This window comes from Anas acuta, chromosome 8, assembly GCF_963932015.1.
Source record: "Anas acuta chromosome 8, bAnaAcu1.1, whole genome shotgun sequence".
Classification (NCBI taxonomy): Eukaryota; Metazoa; Chordata; class Aves; order Anseriformes; family Anatidae; genus Anas; species Anas acuta.
The window spans coordinates 22909532-22927114 of NC_088986.1; the positions used below are offsets into that span (position 1 = coordinate 22909532).

The 17583-nt window shown below is 48.2% G+C and overlaps 1 long non-coding RNA gene across 6 annotated transcripts in view; it reads left to right on the forward strand.

Moving 5' to 3' along the window:
• The window catches only part of LOC137860267 (uncharacterized), a 132975-nt gene that overhangs the window by 876 nt on the left and 114516 nt on the right, over positions 1–17583 (forward strand). For 5 of the 6 annotated variants that reach the window (XR_011098801.1, XR_011098797.1, XR_011098799.1 and 2 more), the window contains exon 2: positions 348–502. This is a non-coding gene — a long non-coding RNA (uncharacterized lncRNA). Of the gene's footprint in view, positions 1–347; positions 503–15359; positions 15491–17583 lie in introns of all 6 variants that reach the window. The other variant, XR_011098800.1, reaches the window with a different exon arrangement.

Genomic DNA, 17583 nt, shown 5'->3' on the forward strand with positions numbered 1-17583 from the left:
GCCTGTGCATAACTATGCCTAGTTATGAATGTAGTGAGAGGGGTGCCTCTGTGACCTTTGCTAAAGTGCAGCTCCACATCACCATTTACAGGCCTCCCCACGCATCCCCACAGGAGTGGGTGCCTCCGAAACCTCTGGGATTGCAGTCACAAAAATATTCTTCTGCGGCCAGTGACCCAGATGTGAATCCTGCCCATGTTTGTTGCACAGGAAAATGCAAAGGGGAGAGAGTGAAACTCAGCTAACCAGCAGCTGCAGAAGGATAAAAGTGTTTACAAGAAAGGAAACCACCTGTGATTTCAGTCTTGATTTTACCTGACCTGGCCTCTCTTCCTGCTTCCCCCCAGGCTGCTCCTGGACATGTAATGACTTAAGTGACTACACTTGTGTGCGGGGCTGCCCAGCAGTGTAGGCACCTCACTGGAAAACTCCCAGCTCTTCTGCTGTAATCCAATGGTGCAGACTGGGATGTGCTGGAGCGTAACAGGCGCTGCTGTGCAAGGTAAGGGGGAGAGAGACCTTGCAGCTTTGTGGCAGGGAGGGGGCCCTGCTCCATGGCCAGGTTGGCTGCCTTGCCTTGCCTGGCATGGCTTTGATCCTAGGAGTGGTGTTGGGGGACATCTCTAGGTGGTTTGTCTCAAGCTCTCTCAGGCACTGTTTGATCAGAAGCAGTGTGGTGCGCTTGCTTCCCCTCTGAAAGCTGATTTGGTGAGATAAAGTACTCTCAGTCCCAATGGCAGTAGGTATTTCCATTAGACATTAAAAAAAAGTCCTTTTCCACACCACTACATCAGAGAGCAGCTCTACCCACACTCAAATGCCTCTGTATTTCAGTAGCCTGTACCAAAAACAGAGCAGCAGCAGGATTCAGAATGAATGGATGTTGGTGCTCCAGAATTAGATGGCAACAGTCCTTGTATAAAGATTTTTTTTTTTTAACCTCAGTCCACACCTTGTCATTTTGCCCTGTTATGCCTCAGCTGAGAGTATTTCCAGCCTTCTCTCTGCAGTGGGTCTGAAACATGTTAAAGAAACTAGGAGGTTTTGGATTAGCTGTGCTAGGTAAATGAAATGCAAAACTCTTACTTTAATCATGTTAGTAACCTGAATGTTCTCCTCTTTGCCATGGTTTAAATGTCAAAGCTGAGCATCTTCCTGTAAGGGACTTCAAAGCTGTGCTTAGAGTGAGGCCCTCTTGATGTAGCACCGATGTGAAATGTGGTTGATGAGTGAAGCTGTAGGGTGGAAGCCCTCCTTCCATAAGTTCCTGTGCAGGTGTTTTGAAAGGTTTTGGGTGAGGAAGGCTCATTCCTCTTACCTTGAAGTGCTCTGTCTATCCCTTAATGTCTCAATTTCTCATCTATGCTGAAGTGACTTATACACCTTGTGAGATGTGGCTGTGCAACCAGAGTTTTGTCTAGGGGTTGTCGTGTCTCCTGTTTGAATTGAGCTTCTTTTAAAGTAGGAAAAATACCATCTCTGAGTGACATGCAGCTTTGGTGGCTCATGCCTCTTGCTCCTGCCTGCTCCACCACGAGCAGTGACTTTGTCTTGCTGATAGGTGCAGTGCAAGTGTGATGTCTGGTTCTGGGTTAGCCTCAAGCCTTGGGTCTTCCAGAGAAAGTGGTGATGCAACGGGCATAGTGAAACACATTCCCAGCAAAGCTAGTTTACTTTTTCTTTCGGAAACCCTTTTGTCTTTGCATTGCAACTGTACTGGGTTACTCATCCTTACCACGGGATGTGTGTTTGTCACCAGGTCTGGGACAACATAGTGTTACCTGTTTCCCTGTTAGCAGGAGACAGCCCACTTAAATACTTGTTGGAACACCTTGTCTGTATCTTTACCATTCTGGCTGGTGAAGGGAACTGATTTTTCAAACTCCTTGCAAATCTTCCACAATGATAGAAGATCTTTGTGCTACCAGGAACTCTGTTGTTAGGACTAGAATGCTCCCATGATGCCTTTTCCCCTGAGGTTTTACACCATGTTTTTGACTTCAGTATGTTTATTTGCAGAATGGTAACTCCGTGAGTGTTACTCCTGATGGAAATGCTACCTCTCAGCCTGGGTGCATAGGCGGTGGGTATGGCAGAGGAGTGGTGTGGGTGGCCAGTGCAATGGAGCACAGTCTTTGTTATTTCTCTCATGCATTGAGCTTTGTTGTTATGCAGATGGTTTTATTCTGGGTGAGATGAAAGGTGCATTGGTAACTTTTGAAGGATAGAGATTTGTACGTAACAGCTGCAGCTACTGGGCTACGCTGGGAAGGTGTTTTGCCCATCCTATATGGTTTGTTTCTGGCAGCCACAGAGAGTGAGGCAGGGCTGATGAGGATGTCCTTGTCTGTGAGTGTGTGGGAGCAAGTTGGAGAGCTGTGACCAAAAGGAGATATGGCCCTGTCCTCTCCCCATGTGGTAACTGGCAATAAAGATGTGTGCAGGCAGAGGAGAAATGCAAATGGTAGAGCAGCATGGCATGGAGTAGACCAAAGGGCCCTGAACTCTGGGATACAGACACTGTGCTTGTTTACCCACCATGGCACGGGGGAGGACAGGTGCAAATGGCTTCTTGACACACTGATGTGATAAATGTTAGACATATTCCAACAAGTAGGGAAAAATACCATGCTCCTGGAGATTCTGCCTGCCCCCATAATCACTTATATCTGCATTGTTTTTACCCTGCCCACGCATTTCAGCTGCTCCAGTAAGCACATGAAGAAACCACCCTCCCACTGCCAAGTGACTCAGACCGTCACCCCTCCAGGAAACTGCGAGATAATCAGTTGATAATGGTGGCTCCTCCTTAGCTTTAGAGGCGGTGGGACACCTCTCAAATGGCTGCTTGCAGCAGCTCCAGAGGCATCCCCACCTCCTCAAATTCAAATGTGCTCTGGAGATCAAAAAGCCGAGCTCCTCAGCTGCAGCCTGGGACTGGGTTACCTTTGCACGGTGCAAGCGGGGACTCCTCCTGGGGGTGGCTTTTCTCTTTCCTGCCTTGTGCTGGGTTGCCCTTTGAGGCTGCCTGCTCTTCTTCTCTGCTCTCCAACCCCTTCCTCCGTGGCAGCTGTGTGTAGCACAGTGTCACACGTGGGATGGAGCAACCGTGTTCTGTGCAGAGCAAGACAAGGATGCCCCAGTGTGAGCGTGATGGGGGAAGCCCAGAGCAGGCAGGTTAGGAGGAGCAGGGCCTCCCAGAGCAATAGGATAACTGTCTCGTGCCATTTTGGGGACTGTTTGCTTTAAACTGGAACCTCAGAAAAACAAGAGCAAGGCAGTTTATGGGTTCAGAGTCTGGTGCATACACTGCTGCCAAGGCAGTCCTGATACTTCGTGACACTTGATTTTTCCCCCATCTGATTTCTGTGTTCAGCAAAGCAGTGACCAGTCAGGGATTCTCCTGTCCCCCCTGCATGTCTGGATGTGATGACCCAGGGCCATCTGATTGTACTGGCTGAACCTTTACAGGTGTGACACCACAGTCACTCCCATTCACTCCCCTACCATCCTGGTTCTGAAATAACACCGAGTTGATCTTGATGGTGCTCTGGGGCTGGAGACAGATGATTCTCATTTCAAAGTGGCAGGATAGAAACACAAATTAAGGCTGAAACTGGCTGTGATGGAAGCTCCAAAGTATCTGACAGGGCAATGCATAAACTGCTTTGAAGTGAGATGTGCTGTTATTCAGCACAGGCTGTTCAAAGACACCTTGCTCCATGCACATTCAGCATTGCCCCTTCACCCTGGCAGGGTATGGCTGCCAAAAGTCACAGTGGTGGCTTTTTTTCCCACCAGAGATGCACGCTGGTGCCCGCAGCACATCCCTGCAGGACACAGCAGTGCCTGTGGCACATCCCCGCAGCACAGGCTGCTGTGGGAGAGCCAAGGTAAGGGACTTTTGAGGCAGCTCAGGAAGTGCTGCTTTCCGTTTTGCAGTCCCGGGGGCTGTGCTTTGGTTTTACTTTGACAATAAAATAAATTCTGGTGCTGGTCCTGCACCATAACATGTGGTGCAGGTGAAGTTCGAGCAGGGACCGCTAGATGTCTGTACAAACCAGGGTTTGATGTGCAGCGCTCCCAGCTGTGGTTTATGAGTTTATTGGCTCATAAATAGCAGAGATGGGGCACAGATTTAAAAATCACAGTTCTGTTTGGAGAGCACAGAAGGGTGGCTGCAACAGAACGGGGTCAGAGGCAGGGTCCTGCAGCACAGTGTGGGATGGTGCATGACCAAGTGTGGCTTGAGGAGCCAGAGTAATCCTACAACCTCACAGCACTCTTTAGGAATGCATTGTATGATCACTACCAGAGCTCCTAGCAAAGAACCTGTGCAACCCCAGTGAAGTCTGTCCCTTGCAAGGAAGTTTATTTTGTTTATCGACAGAGGAGAGTTTTTTTGCTCTTTGCCTACAGTGAATCTTTCCAGTCGTAGGCCTGACCCCACCTCCACGGTATGGCTCAGTCCCTGCAGTGAGAGGTCGGTGCAGTTGTGCTTCCACTGGCAAGAAATTGCTTTCCAGCCTGCAGCTTGCCTATGAAGTGGGCATTAAGCTGTGTACCAGAGAGCTTTCAAGCCTCATTTCAGAGGGAAATGCAAACTTCTTAAAGATATCACGCTTCAGGTCCAGGCTCTGGTCCTCTGAGAAAGTCTGCAAAGCTTGCCCAGGATTTTCCTTGTACACAGTGAGGTCTGATCTCCCTCCACACCATCCCAGCAGCCCTATGTCACTGAGCACAGCATCTGCTTTCCTTGAGCAAGGGCTCAGGTCTCCCTGAAAGCAAAGGTTAAGGTAGCTTCAAGATGCCCTGCTCCACTGCTGGTAGTGATGTGTCTCTGCTCCCCCAAATTCCCAGGTGTGCTCGTTGAACCCGCGTCCCACCCCAGAGAGCTGCGTTCCCAAGCTGAGGTAGCTTGCTTTGCTTTACCTCCGCGAGACGCGGTAGGGTGCTGCATGATGGGAGGGACAAGAGGAGGAGGAAGAGGCTCTCCTAACGCTTGTCCCCATTCAAGATTCTCCCACTAGAGGGCAGGGAAGGTCTGCGATAGAGCAGGGTGGCTTCAAAGCCTGCTCGAAAGCGCGGAGCTGTCCCTGGAGCGAGAGTCTGCACCTGAGGAAGGATCCTGGGCTCTTCCTCCTAAAGGGCTCCTGGGGCTGGCTGAGCTCGCTGCATGCTGGTCTGGTGCAGGAACAGTCCCTCCATCCCCAAACCCCATCCCTTCTTGCTCTGCTCCCCCTGACACCTCTCTGTGTCTGTGTGGACCCTTCCTTCTCTGCTCCTCCCTTCTTCTGCCCTTGTTTCAGCTCAGGCTGGAGCATCGCCTTAGCCTGCCCAGGGCATGTGGCCCTGCTGCAGAGGTTTGGGGAACTGTCCCAGGGGATGTACAAGGCTCCCTGCACACATTTCTGATGTCTCTGACATGCAGGGAAGCAGAGGATTCAGTGGCTGGGCTTTAGGTGAGCCCAGGCACCTGGACTGTAGAAATGCAGGGTACTCTTTGAGGTAGGAATGTCACCAGCATGGGCAAGGAGGGAGTAGCACGTCCCCCTCGTGTTGACTTTGCGAAGTGATGGGGAATGGCTGTGGGACTGTGCCCCCTTACAGCAGTGTGTGTTAATCCAATGCAACCTGTGGCTGAGGAGATACGGGCCCAGGACCCAGCCACACCTGAGCTCCAGCCTGCTGGTGTGATGGTGGAGCTCTGGGAGTGCAGCAGAGCTCGAGAGGAAGTGCAGCTGTGGGAAAATGGCCATTACATGGTGTGCTCCTCATACTGCATCACACCAGATGCACACACAGTCCGAGTCAAAGGACTTCCTTGGGCTGTAGCTGGAGCCTGTCTCTGCCTGGGAGTGACTGATCAGAGCTGGGGGTGTTTTAGATTCCCAGAAACATGGCCGTGCTCTTTAAAGGTGCACACCAGACCCATGCCGTGCACGTTGCCTGATTTAAACCCAGCCTGCTAGCCAAGTCACAGGCAGGGCAGCGAGCACTGCCCACCAGCATGCCAACAAGGCCAGTGCTTTGGAGCAGACCACCTGCAGCATCTCGTGTGATGTAGCTGCTTGTCTGCAGCAGGGAGGGGGACTTGCACTTCTGCACTCAAAAGTAGCAACATGTTGGCTTGGGTAAACATTTGTTGATGGAAGATGCTGCACTAAAAAGACATGGCTGTGAAGACAAATCCCCTGAAAGGAGCTGTGCATGTTTTCTTGAGAGCAGTCTGCTCTGTGCAGCACTTCTAGGGGTACATCAACACAGCCAGGCTGGGTGTCTGCAGGTTTAGCTCTGTTCCCCTGGTGAGGAAAAAGGGGCTATGTGGTTTCCCTCACCCAAGCTAGCTCGGGTACCACCACGCTGCTCCTCAGGGTACAGAACGGATGTGTTGTTGAGCTGGGGCTGGGCTGCAGTGACTGCTGGCAGCAATCACAGGGCACACAGCGTTCAGCGCTCTCACACCCTGGTCTGAGCTGCTGTGAACTTTGAGCTCGTGAACCCACAGCTGTCTTCAGTGGGCTTGTTTACTGGCTGGAGCAAAGAAGTGCTCCAGGCAAACAGGAACTCTCTGGGTGTCTCAGCCTTTTGGGTGCTGAAAGAGTTCTGGGACTTGGTTAGAGCTGGTTTACCTATTAAAAGAACACTTATTTCTGGCTTTTCTTGAAGGAAGCTTGGGCTTTCAGGAAGATGTTGCCTAAGGATGTCTGTGGCCAATTAGAGTAATGATGATTGGGCTTTATTCCAGAGACTGTTTGTAAAGCACGGAGCAGATTGTGTCTCTTGGTGATCCTATTTTTGTTTTTCCCTTTCTTTATTTCCCTTCCAGTTAGCAAGGCAGTCTATGGTAATTATTTGGGACGGATACTCTTTAAATCCTGGTATTGGGCAAGCTTTGATATACCCTGTGAGGAAACCCAAGAATCCACACTTCGGGGAAGACATTGCTGCTGTTACCCAGGAAGACACCTATTTTGAGTGTAACAGACAAATTCACCAGCCTGCATAGGGAACGGGAAGAGAGAACGAATGCATTTCTTTCCCAGGAATGAAAATGTGCACACTTACATTTCTGGCACAACCGTGGACAGAGCACAGAGGAATGTGAGAACAGTGCTAAGCCCCAGCTGGCTGCCTTGCAGCTGGGCTGTGTCAAACCAGGAGTTAGTGCTGCCCCTCCAGTTGGGACCCATGTATCCTCGTGTAGCCAGCTTTATCAGATGAAGTTTGTTTATAACTTTAAAGCCCCGTGGACTGGTGTACTCAAGCTTTTAAATCTATAAGCCCTGGATGTATTCCCAAGCCTGAGATAGATTGTTTACACTGGGCTGTTTGGAAGTACAAATGCATCCAAGGCTGTGAGGAAGAAAAATAGCACCTTCTGCAACAGCGTCCTAACTACTGTGTCTGGTAAGCAGCAGGCACAGGATGTAGCTGGATGCAGAGCAAGTGTGGGAGGTTGACATCTGGGAATGGGAGAATTGGCTCCAAGAGGAGTGGAAGTCCCCAGCCAGTGCTTGGTGAAGCCTCTGGACAGGTGTGACCTGAGGCTTGCTCAGCTTTGAATCTCTGTGCAGGAAACTGTTAGCAAAATATTGCAAGAGTGCTCAGTCTGCAACACAGCCTTCCTCTCCGGGAGCCACTAGTCCTGGGCCTTCTCCGAATAGCGGGGATAGAAAGCTATTTGAGTTTTGTAGATGCTCAGGGAGGGGATGCCCTCTTCTGTCACTGAAATCTGAGGGTGCCCCAGGACACTGCGTGATGGGCAGTTTCTTACTGTGGCTCTGGGGAAGGCTGCGAGCTGCTTGCCAGTGTCAGAGCCCTCTGGTTCCTGTAGAGCAGGTCTGTTACCTGATGTCATTCCCCAGATTGAATTGCTTTATGTGTGTGGTCAGCCAGAAGAGTCCTCAAGTCCCATCCTTTTTTCATATTTGCATCTGTCCTTCCTTTTGAGCTTTCTTCTTTTAAACATCTGTGTGCAGTACAACATCAGCCTCTAGTTTGTTCCTGTATGACTCAACTGGATGCAATTCCAACTCGTGATGAAGGCAAAGCCAGTGAGATGGAGCTGGAACATGAATAGCAAAGAAGGGCCATCTAAGAGCAAAATGAAGAGCCAAAGAAGGGAAATAAATATGCAGTGCCCTGCCAGAGACTTACTTTCTTATTCCCGGTTGAGAAGATTTTTCAGTAACTGTTGAAGCACGCTGGCGCAATGGTAACCGGGGTCACATTCGACCACAACAGTGTCTGTGGTTAACGATGGCTCATTGGTGCCTACAGTTACTGCTCACAGCCATGGCTTCTGCTTGGCTTTTTATTCGTGACTGATTTCCTGTGTTTCATTTGGGGTCCTATCTGATTACATGCTCTGTTCCATGATATTTGTTCTAACTCTTGGACTGCTGCCTCTGTAGCAGAGCGCTGTGCAGTTGCCTTTGTCCAGCTTCTTCCCAACAAGCAAAAATTCTTGGAAGATGCAGCGTGCTTGTTGCAGCCAGGCAGGAGCTGTTCCTTTGGCCTGGCCCTGTCACTGTCACGGTGACAGTCTTGTTGGAGATGGTGGGAGAGGACTTGGACATCACCCAGGCTCACAATGACTTGCAGTAAGCCTGGTCTTGTCATTGGGAAGCGAGGTGACCTCCATGCGGAGATGAAGATGACAAAGGGAAGGACTTCTCAGAGGGTTAAGATGAGATCAAGAGGTGGAAGTGGGAGAACTTGTGTGTGCCAGCTGATCTCATGAGACATTCCCAACCACATTAACAAAAGCTGTGTGACTCCAGCCCCTTAGCTTGGGGTAATGCTTAGCCCTGACAAGGCGTGTTTTGTGTCACAGTGAAATTACGGTGTCAGAGCTAGCCAGGGGTGTGAAAACCTTAATAATACTACTTGAGAAAGATGAGTCAACCTTAAGCAGTCAGCGTCCTGCACTGGGGGTGGCTCTGACGTTTCTGAAACATGATGCTGAACAAGTCTGGATGTGCTTCTATTTGAAGGCAGTTGCTTATTTGTTTGACAGCAAATAATCCTTCAATGACTTTTCTGTTGACAAGCTTGGAATCTTATTTCTTGTCCCAGAAAATCTTGCTGTAAGTGAGAACCAGCTGGAAATCCTTGAGAGCCAAATACTATAGCTGTTTCTTTTCTGATCAGATGGATTCATTCTCTTACACTTCAAGCAGTTCTTTCAGTGCCTAAAAATGCTCTGATAAGTGTAGGAGTCCTCTGAGCATCCTTTTTCAAGCAAGCTCAGAGCTGTAGCCTTCTCCCACCTTATGAGCTGTTTGACTGGCTCTGATGTGGTTTGTGGTTACGTGTAACATCACTCATGTGGCCCTCATGTGCTTTTGATTTCAGCATCACTAGTGAGTGCACTTTCACGTGCAAGTGTGAGCTTTGCTCAGGAGAAGTGTGCAAGTACTACAGAGAGGCGCTGAGAGTCACCTTCCCCAGTCTGACCTGCAGGGTCCCTTTATCAGAGGTGCAGGCATGTGGTCTCTTGGTGCTGCTGCTGTGCAGCCCCAGGGGACGCCTTGCCAGGCACAGTCCTTGCACTCAGCTGCTGCAAAGTGCAGTAGCTGTGAGTATGCCAGCGTGGGATGAAATTCCCCAGGGTTAGATGGTATCTACAAGGCAGTGAGACGTTAGTCTCATTCCTGCCTTGCCAAATTACAATGCCTCCGTTGACGCTATGATGCAACGCTTGGGGTGTTGGTCTCTTAAAAACTGCAGTCTGGGTGTTACCCTGTCACAATGCGTGGGCTTTGAAGACATTTGTTCTGCCAGTGCCCATGCTGTGTGTGTTAGGCAAATGAAGAGCAGACACTGGCGTCCCGGGTTGTCAAATGAGCCATGATGTGTTGATGGCAAAGAGGGCAGGCATGGTGCTGCTGTTGGAATGTGGTGTTGAGTCAGTAAATTTTCTGCTAAAAGATGACAAAGCAAATGGCAGAAAGTAATCTTTGCAGAAGCTCTGTTTTCTCTAATTGAGGTTTGGCACGGGTCTGTCTGAAGCTATTGCACTGTTAGTGGTGCAAACAACGTGGTGGCGAAGACAGATGCAGGACGGCCTGTTATATTGGGCTCTACTAGAGGGGAACTAATCCAGAGAGAGCAGGGGCAGCTAGTTGCAAGACTAGCTCAGCTTCTTCTGGGAAGTCCTCGTTAACTGCAGCTTGGTGTTCTGCTTTGACTGATGCAAAGAGGAAGCAGGTAGATGGGATTTTTTTTGGCACTGTATTCCTATCATTCTTGGCCTGGGGATATGTAGTAGCGGACAAAGGGTGAAGCAGTTTGCTAGACCTCTGCAAACTGGGTGGAAGAATGAAAAAGATGGAAGGAAGGCATGAAGCTCACTTGAGCAAAGGGAGGTGAGCTCTTGTAAAGCCATCACGACATATCCTACCGGGCAATTTTCCTTAGTCTCTGCTGACTAGACATTGTGAGGACCCGAGTTCAGTGCTTCTGCAGAAAAATATGAATCCCAGGCCCAGGAGTGGTGTTTCTCTGGGCTTAGTAGGGTGATGATTAAAAATGTGATAGCTGATGAACCAAGATGCTGTTGAAGGAACAAGACGCTTCAGAATGGGAACTGGTGCACAGAAGGGTCCTGTTAGCATGCTTACAGTAACTGGTGTATGTATGCCTTCTTAACTGTATCTTCAACTCTCTGCTTGAATGTCGTAGGGCTTAATGCAGTGGATTAGGAAACCAGCCAAACCACAAAGAATAGTTCTCAAAAAGGCCTGACCCCATTAATCAGCAAAGCAAAGATTTCCCCCCCTCCTCTGCTGTACCGTTTCATAGCCAGGGACGTGGCACGCTGTGTTTTACAGCACGTTGCCTGGCGTTGGAAGTGCTAATGGATGTGTGGGGTGCTAATGTGGTAGTGAGAGGGTACCCTAGATGAGAAGGTGACTCTGCTCCAAAATGGCACCCAAGGAAACTAAAACTGCTCAGTGACAGGTACAAGCAGAAGAAATCATGCAGCTAAAGATCATTAGAAACTGGTGATTGAAGTCACCCAGAAATGAGACTCCATCTGAGAAGAGCTCTCTTATAACAGGGATGCAATTAAAGCTCTTTTTAGAAAGGTGAGTTTTTTACTTTGTACAGAGCTTGAGAGATTTCCCTTAAAACCTCTTGTCTTGGAGTTTTGTCTCTCTTAATTCCTTGGTACCTCTACTTCACTTCTGTCCCAAATGGTGTGAGGCTATGCTGTCCCTTGGAGAGGAGGTAATGCTAGCAGGAAAACCCAGTATCCTCTGGTTTGTTTTGCATCTGCAAGCATCATTACAAGTCTTTTTAGTTCAAAAGCTCTTCCACAGAGGAAGTGACGTTCTTATGCTCTTTTCCTCCTGCCACTGAGTTCATAACTCTTCCCTGGTCAGGCCTCACCTGGGGTACTGTGTCCAGTTCTGGGCTCCCCGGTACAAGAAAGACAGGGATCTCCTGGAAAGAGTCCAGCTGAGGGCCACAAAGATGATACGGGGCCTGGAGCATCTTCCCTATGAAGAAAGGCTGAGAGACCTGGGTCTGTTCAGCCTGGAGAAGAGAAGACTGTGAGAGGAGATCTCCTCGATGTATATAAATATCTGAGGGGTGGGGGACAGAAGGATGTAGCCAACCTCTTCTCAGTGGTTTGTGGGGATAGGACAAGGGGCAGTGGCTGCAAGTTAGAGCACAGGAAGTTCTGCACTGACGTGTGAAAGAACTTCTTCACAGTGAGGGTGACGGAGCACTGGAACAGGCTGCCTAGGGAGGTTGTGGAGTCTACTTCTTTGGAGATATTCAAGGCCTGTCTGGATGTCTACCTGGGCAGCCTGCTCTGAGGAACCTGCTTTGGCAGGGGGGTTGGACCCGATGATCTTTTGAGGTCCCTTCCAACCCTGTACAGTTCTGTGATTCTGTGTTATGCAGTGATCCTCAGCTGCATACTTTAAAGGGGGCTGGGAAGCCATGCAAGGCATCTTTGTTGGGTATTCACAGTGGACTCCAGATACGTGCTACTCAGCCTGCTGAGTTTTTTATGCAGTGCTTTTATGTCATTTATTTTGGGTATATCATGCACTCGTGAGGGTCTTAGGAATAGATATTTCAATACTGTGTTTGTTCTTGCCACATAGATAGGCACACTATACTCGTGCTGGCAGATGTCATTTGGAAGTGTGGAGAACTTATGCCTATAGATCACATTCTGGGTCTGAGTCTTCTAGGACGCAGGCCCCAGCGATATTCAGATCCACCTCTCAGATGGCACCCGGCTCACTTCCTTTCATTCTGTTGTTCTGTGATGCATTTGACTTCCAATATCAAAGCCTGACAGTGCTGTGCAGCTGTCTGAGAAAGGTCACCGAAAGCCAGAGGAGTTTCACAAAAAACATAGATGAAAAGTTGACTCAGATTCGCTGAAGAGAACTAAACCCTTCTCTTTTTCTTTTAGAATTATCTGTTTTTTGTGAAACTCACTGGTTTGCTGTGACCTTTATCTTTTACCCAGACGTAAGAGGCTTTGTTTTTGCATTCACGTGGGGAAGGATTTCAATACAGAGTTCACATCCTGTGCTGCAGGTTGGATTGAGACTTGGTTGGTCCCATCACCAACAACTCTTGTTGCCAGCCTCAGCATCTGCCAGTACCTCTGAGTGGGAGGGTTGCAGCTGGCAGCAATGGGGGATGCCTCAATCCAGCATCTCACTCTGGCAGCCTAGAAATATTCATTCCTGCCCGGATGGCCTCAGACCTTGCAAGGCTGTGCCTGTGCTCCAGAGGTTGTGTCCTGAATCCATCCCTTCCTCAGTGCAGTGTGATGCTGGGGGGGACTTCTGTGATATGATGATGTTGGGCCGAAGTTTTTCTTGATCCTAGGAGATAAACAATAGCTCTGTGTGAATGGTGGTGCCCAAGGCCTTTTATCAGCCTGGGCTGAAATTAGAGATTTTGCTGGCATCATTCTATAGCAATAGTCAGTTATGCTGTTGGTGTGGCTACTTTTCTTTTGGCACAGTTTATTTTTCCTGTGTGTAGGTAAAATAGAAGTTTGATATCTGATGAGGTGCCCAGAAAGTGCCTTTGTAGGACAGAGAGCAGTATGAGGTTGTGATGCCCTAGGTGTCTTTTGGGAGGGCTGGTAGTTGATGCACCAGGTCATAGTCTCAGGTGACTCTAGGATGCTATTAATATCCTGTCAGGCACAACATCTTGCTTTGAAACCAGCAGCTACTGGCTGTGGCAGCTGATGGCCCCTATGTGGGTTGGTGGTTCCCGCAGACACCACTGAAACCGATGCTCTTGTCTAGCTGCTGCCATCTGTAGAGAGAGGTTGCGGAGCAGGGTGGAACCCAGTGACACTGCACAGTGGATAGGAGGAAAGAAGCTGTTTAGCTGGATTCTTTTCCTAATGCAACTGCTTTCCCTTTTGAGAAGTTCCATGAGTCACACGTGGCTAAGTTCATAACAAAGCAAGAAGCTTTCATAGGGTGGAATTCTCTCGCCACCAGCAAGAGATGTCCCAGTGCTGTGGGGTGAGCCTTGGTAGGGGTCCTTGTGTCTGCCCAGGCAGCGTGACTTCTAAAGCAAAGTGAATTTAAGCGTTGGTTTCAGAGCAGACTGTCCACAACCTTCTTTCTTGCTGCAAAGTGATCAGGAGAGGCATCTCATTTTAGGGTTTTGTGGGTGGGTGATGGCTGGATGCAAGGCAGTTCCCCAGCAGCAGCCATATTGGCCTGGCAGGCTCATGCCCATGGGGCTTGCTTGCTCTTTGACTGTGGCGATACCCTAGACTTCTGAAACACTATTACAGCTCCAAGCCCATCGTCCTCGTGTTACATGTATAACCATTTCCATCCCTCCAGGGAGGCCTTGCCTCTGTCCCCTCCTGTGGGAAGTGGATGGGGGTTGCTGTGCCTCTCCATAGCTATCTAAAAGGAAAGGAGCTTGTCTAAGGCATGGACACTTCTTCACCATCAGCAGAGAGGTGAATGCTTCGGGGATGGTCTGAGCATTACTTGTCAGAGCACACCCTAGGCAATTTGCATGGTGTGATTGGGCGCATCAAGTCTAAATGCGTGTGAACGTCCAACTTTGATTTCTGTAGCTCTGAAATCAGAGGGGAAGTTGTGAAGAGGCTCCTATTTGTGGAAATAATAATTTGGGAGCCTCTAGTGATATTTTCAGAAAGCTATAAGAAAAGTATGGCCTACATTCCCAAATAAATCCAAAGAAGAATCTTTAAAATGTGCTTTGTCTCATTTGCAATTACAGAAACTGAAACTGGGCTTCTGAATCATTTTGAAGGCTGTTGGGAAGTTGGCTGTTAGGTATCTATCATATTTATTTGGAAGTTTCCCTAGCGGGATTACCATCTGTGTTATGTCTTTCCCTTTTGTCAAGGCAGGGAAGTCATTCTCGGGGCACATGCTGATTGCAGTAATACAGCACTAGCTTTTTCAGTCAGTTGATCAGATAAGAGGTACAATTTCTGTGGGTTGAAAGAGGGACCGTGTGTATGTAAACAGAGAAGAAAGTTGCCCTGATTCAATTAAAACTGTGATTAAAAGCTTTGGCCATCAACCCAGGGCAGATCCTGCAGAAGAACCCTCAGGATTTGGGTAGACAATTTAAGGTGGCTTTAGGTGAAGTGGCTGCACCTGCTGAGCCATAGCAAGTGTGTGTGCCTGCTGGCCTTCCTTGATCATGCATGAACTGCATCTGAGTTCAGACCAGTTACGCCTTTCCCTGTTGATGCATGAACACACTTGTGCCTGTGGTGATTCACAAATACTTGCAGAGGTTTTTACTGTCAGACGAACTCAATCTAAGCCAACTTCACCCTATTAGGAGTCTGCTAGAGTTGACTAGACATAAACAATTCCTTTAATGAGAATGAGCAACTGCAGGAGTGTTCACCCCTCTGCAGCTTAAGTAGTTGCAGCTCACAATTTAAATCTGATCAGCACAGCTTGTTCTGTCCTTTTACCCAACTGGACATCATTCAGCATGTGAGTCGCAGACAGGAATTTTTCTCCATGTTAGAAGGGATGGGGATTGCTGGAGGAATTACAAAGTGCATTGGGAATTGCTGTACTGGGAGACAACCACAAATACCAAGATCAGAGGTACTGGGATGGCTGGAGGTGAGGAGTACTCAACCTTACCTACAACTTCCATGAATTGCCCTTGATCAAAAAGTCAGTGCTGGTTAACAAAATATGCTTTGGACAGAAGTTATGAGGCAACTTCAGTGTGGAAGGATCAGAACTATCATACCAGGAATACTAAGACCAGAATAATAGAAATGGGCTGAAACTCAGCAATACAGGGTGCTCAGTGACTAATAACAAAAATCTGTTCTTAAGCAGGGGCCTCATCAGTTAGAAAATACTGAGAAGGAGAAAAATGTCAGTGTACTGGCTGATCACAGGATGACTATGAACCATCAATGTGATGTTCTTGTGAAAAAGGAAAATTTACTGTGAAGATGCACCAGGTGAGTTGTGTTGACCCCTGGTCCCCTCTGGGACACAGGCACTGGAGCAGATGTAAAAAGTGGTGTGGATGCCCTGTGTCCTTGGACATTTCAGTGCAATCTTGTGTAATAAAGGAAGCCCAGCAAAAAGTCTTCAAGAATGCTGAATGAAATGAAAGGATTGAGTGAGTGTAAAGGATAGGAGTCTAAACTGAAGAGTAGTGCTGTCAGAAGAAGAAAAATGTTTGTCACTATTTCTTACGTGTTGGTTGCAAATGAGGTTTTTGACCATTAGGGTCTAGAATACCATCCTGCTAGAAACAGAAGCACCAGGAAATCTAGCCTTTCCCTAAAATGACATGCTAGAAGGGACTAAAGGACAGGCCCCTAATAGCACAGCATGATCTGTGAGCTGATTCATCCAGTTCAGTGCTCCCAGACAAGCTGTTGGTTAAGCTGCTGCAAGTTTTGTAGATAGTTTGCTGGCACAAGGTTAATAAGTGTAAGCTAGCTCGCTGAAAATGCATTGAAGTGGGCCTTTGTAACTATTTTTTTTTTTTTAAGTATGGAGTTTTTCAGAGATTTAGAGAAAGCTGTTTTAAGTTGTGTGCTCACAAGTCCCAAGTTGGATGAGCTGAATTAAGCCAAGGTAGATCAGGGGAACACTGATTTCAAGAAAGTGCCCCTGCACGTACTTAAACTGATTTTTAACGACGCAATTTGAAAGCCCGTTACTAGATGACAGAGCTGTGATTTCTCTGTTGGTAAAGGTTATGATGGAGGAAGCCAGAGATGCTCAAAGAATTCTTGGCAAGGTGGGGCAATCAACTATTAGAGATTTGGAAAGCAGAGGTGTGTGTTAGTCATCAGCGTGTGCTGGGAGCTGTCGGTAGCTGATGCACCCTTTTTCTGAACAGATGGCTCTGCAGGCTTGCTCCAAGAGAAAACCTAGGTCACTACTGTCAGATGCAAATTGCTCTTCTGCAAAGTAGACATCCACTGCTTTGTCATTATGAACTTCAGATACTTTTTGCTTGTATTTCTACCTTCCTTCCATCAGTGGTTTCAATTCTGTATTATAAGTGATCTAATTTAAGTAGGAAGAGTCATATCTGCAGGAGGGCGAACCTTTATCCTTGTAGTCAGAAGGAACTTGGGTGGTTTTATTTGAGTCAACAGGATCAAAAAAGGAGCAAGCAGCACTAGGAAAGCTAAATTTAACAGTGCTGCCTTGTGAGGCATGTTCTGCCCTGGTACTGTGCAGACTTTGGGGATTTCACTTCCTCCCAGTGCTGTTCTCCAGCAGCTTGGCCCTGGAAGGACACCACAAGACACAGCAAGGGTGCAGCTCACCCACCTACAGCCGGAGTACAGCATCTTCAGGTTGCAACTGCCCTGCTTTCATGTGCAAATCTGGGGGGTTTGCTTGCTGTCACCTGAAATCCTCCATGGTCTACTTGTATAAACTGTGAGCTAAAGAGGGGCTGTATTGGGTCAGAGCAGGGCCTGAAGCAGATGACTGTGGAAGAGGGTGGGTCTCTGCAGTTTCCTCAGTGATTTACTTTCTTTTACGCTTTTGCAGTTTTTCCTTTGCTCTTTGAATGTTTGTTATGATGCGTGCGGGCCCAGCCTCAACCAAACTAAGAATGTTCCTATTAAGGAAGTCTCTCTTCTTACCCAGTTAATGGCTGCTGTATGACTGATCTAAGCAGATCTCTGGTCAATGGCTTTTCAGTGCTCAGGAAATGGATCGGCAGCTTGCCCCATTTGTGCAGCACCTAGAGCTTCTCCTGGTGATCTGGGAGGTTCACAATGAGAGACCCAAGCACTTTCCCAACATGCCAGGTCCAAGCAGTGTGCCAGTTGTGCTGTCCAGATCACTGATGCTTCTTGCAGCCTTCTGAGGAAGGAGCATCTGATTCCTACCAGCACTGTATTGCCTAACTTATCTACCACTACTGGTCCCAGAAATGGATACCAGAAGCTTTAGGTCATCTCCACTAATGTTCCTGACACTGCTGAACCTGTTACTGTTTGGAAGGAATTAGAAACGATGGGAATTTCCTGTTTTAAAAATCTCTAGCAATATGGAGTTAGAGAGAGGGACTGTCCAC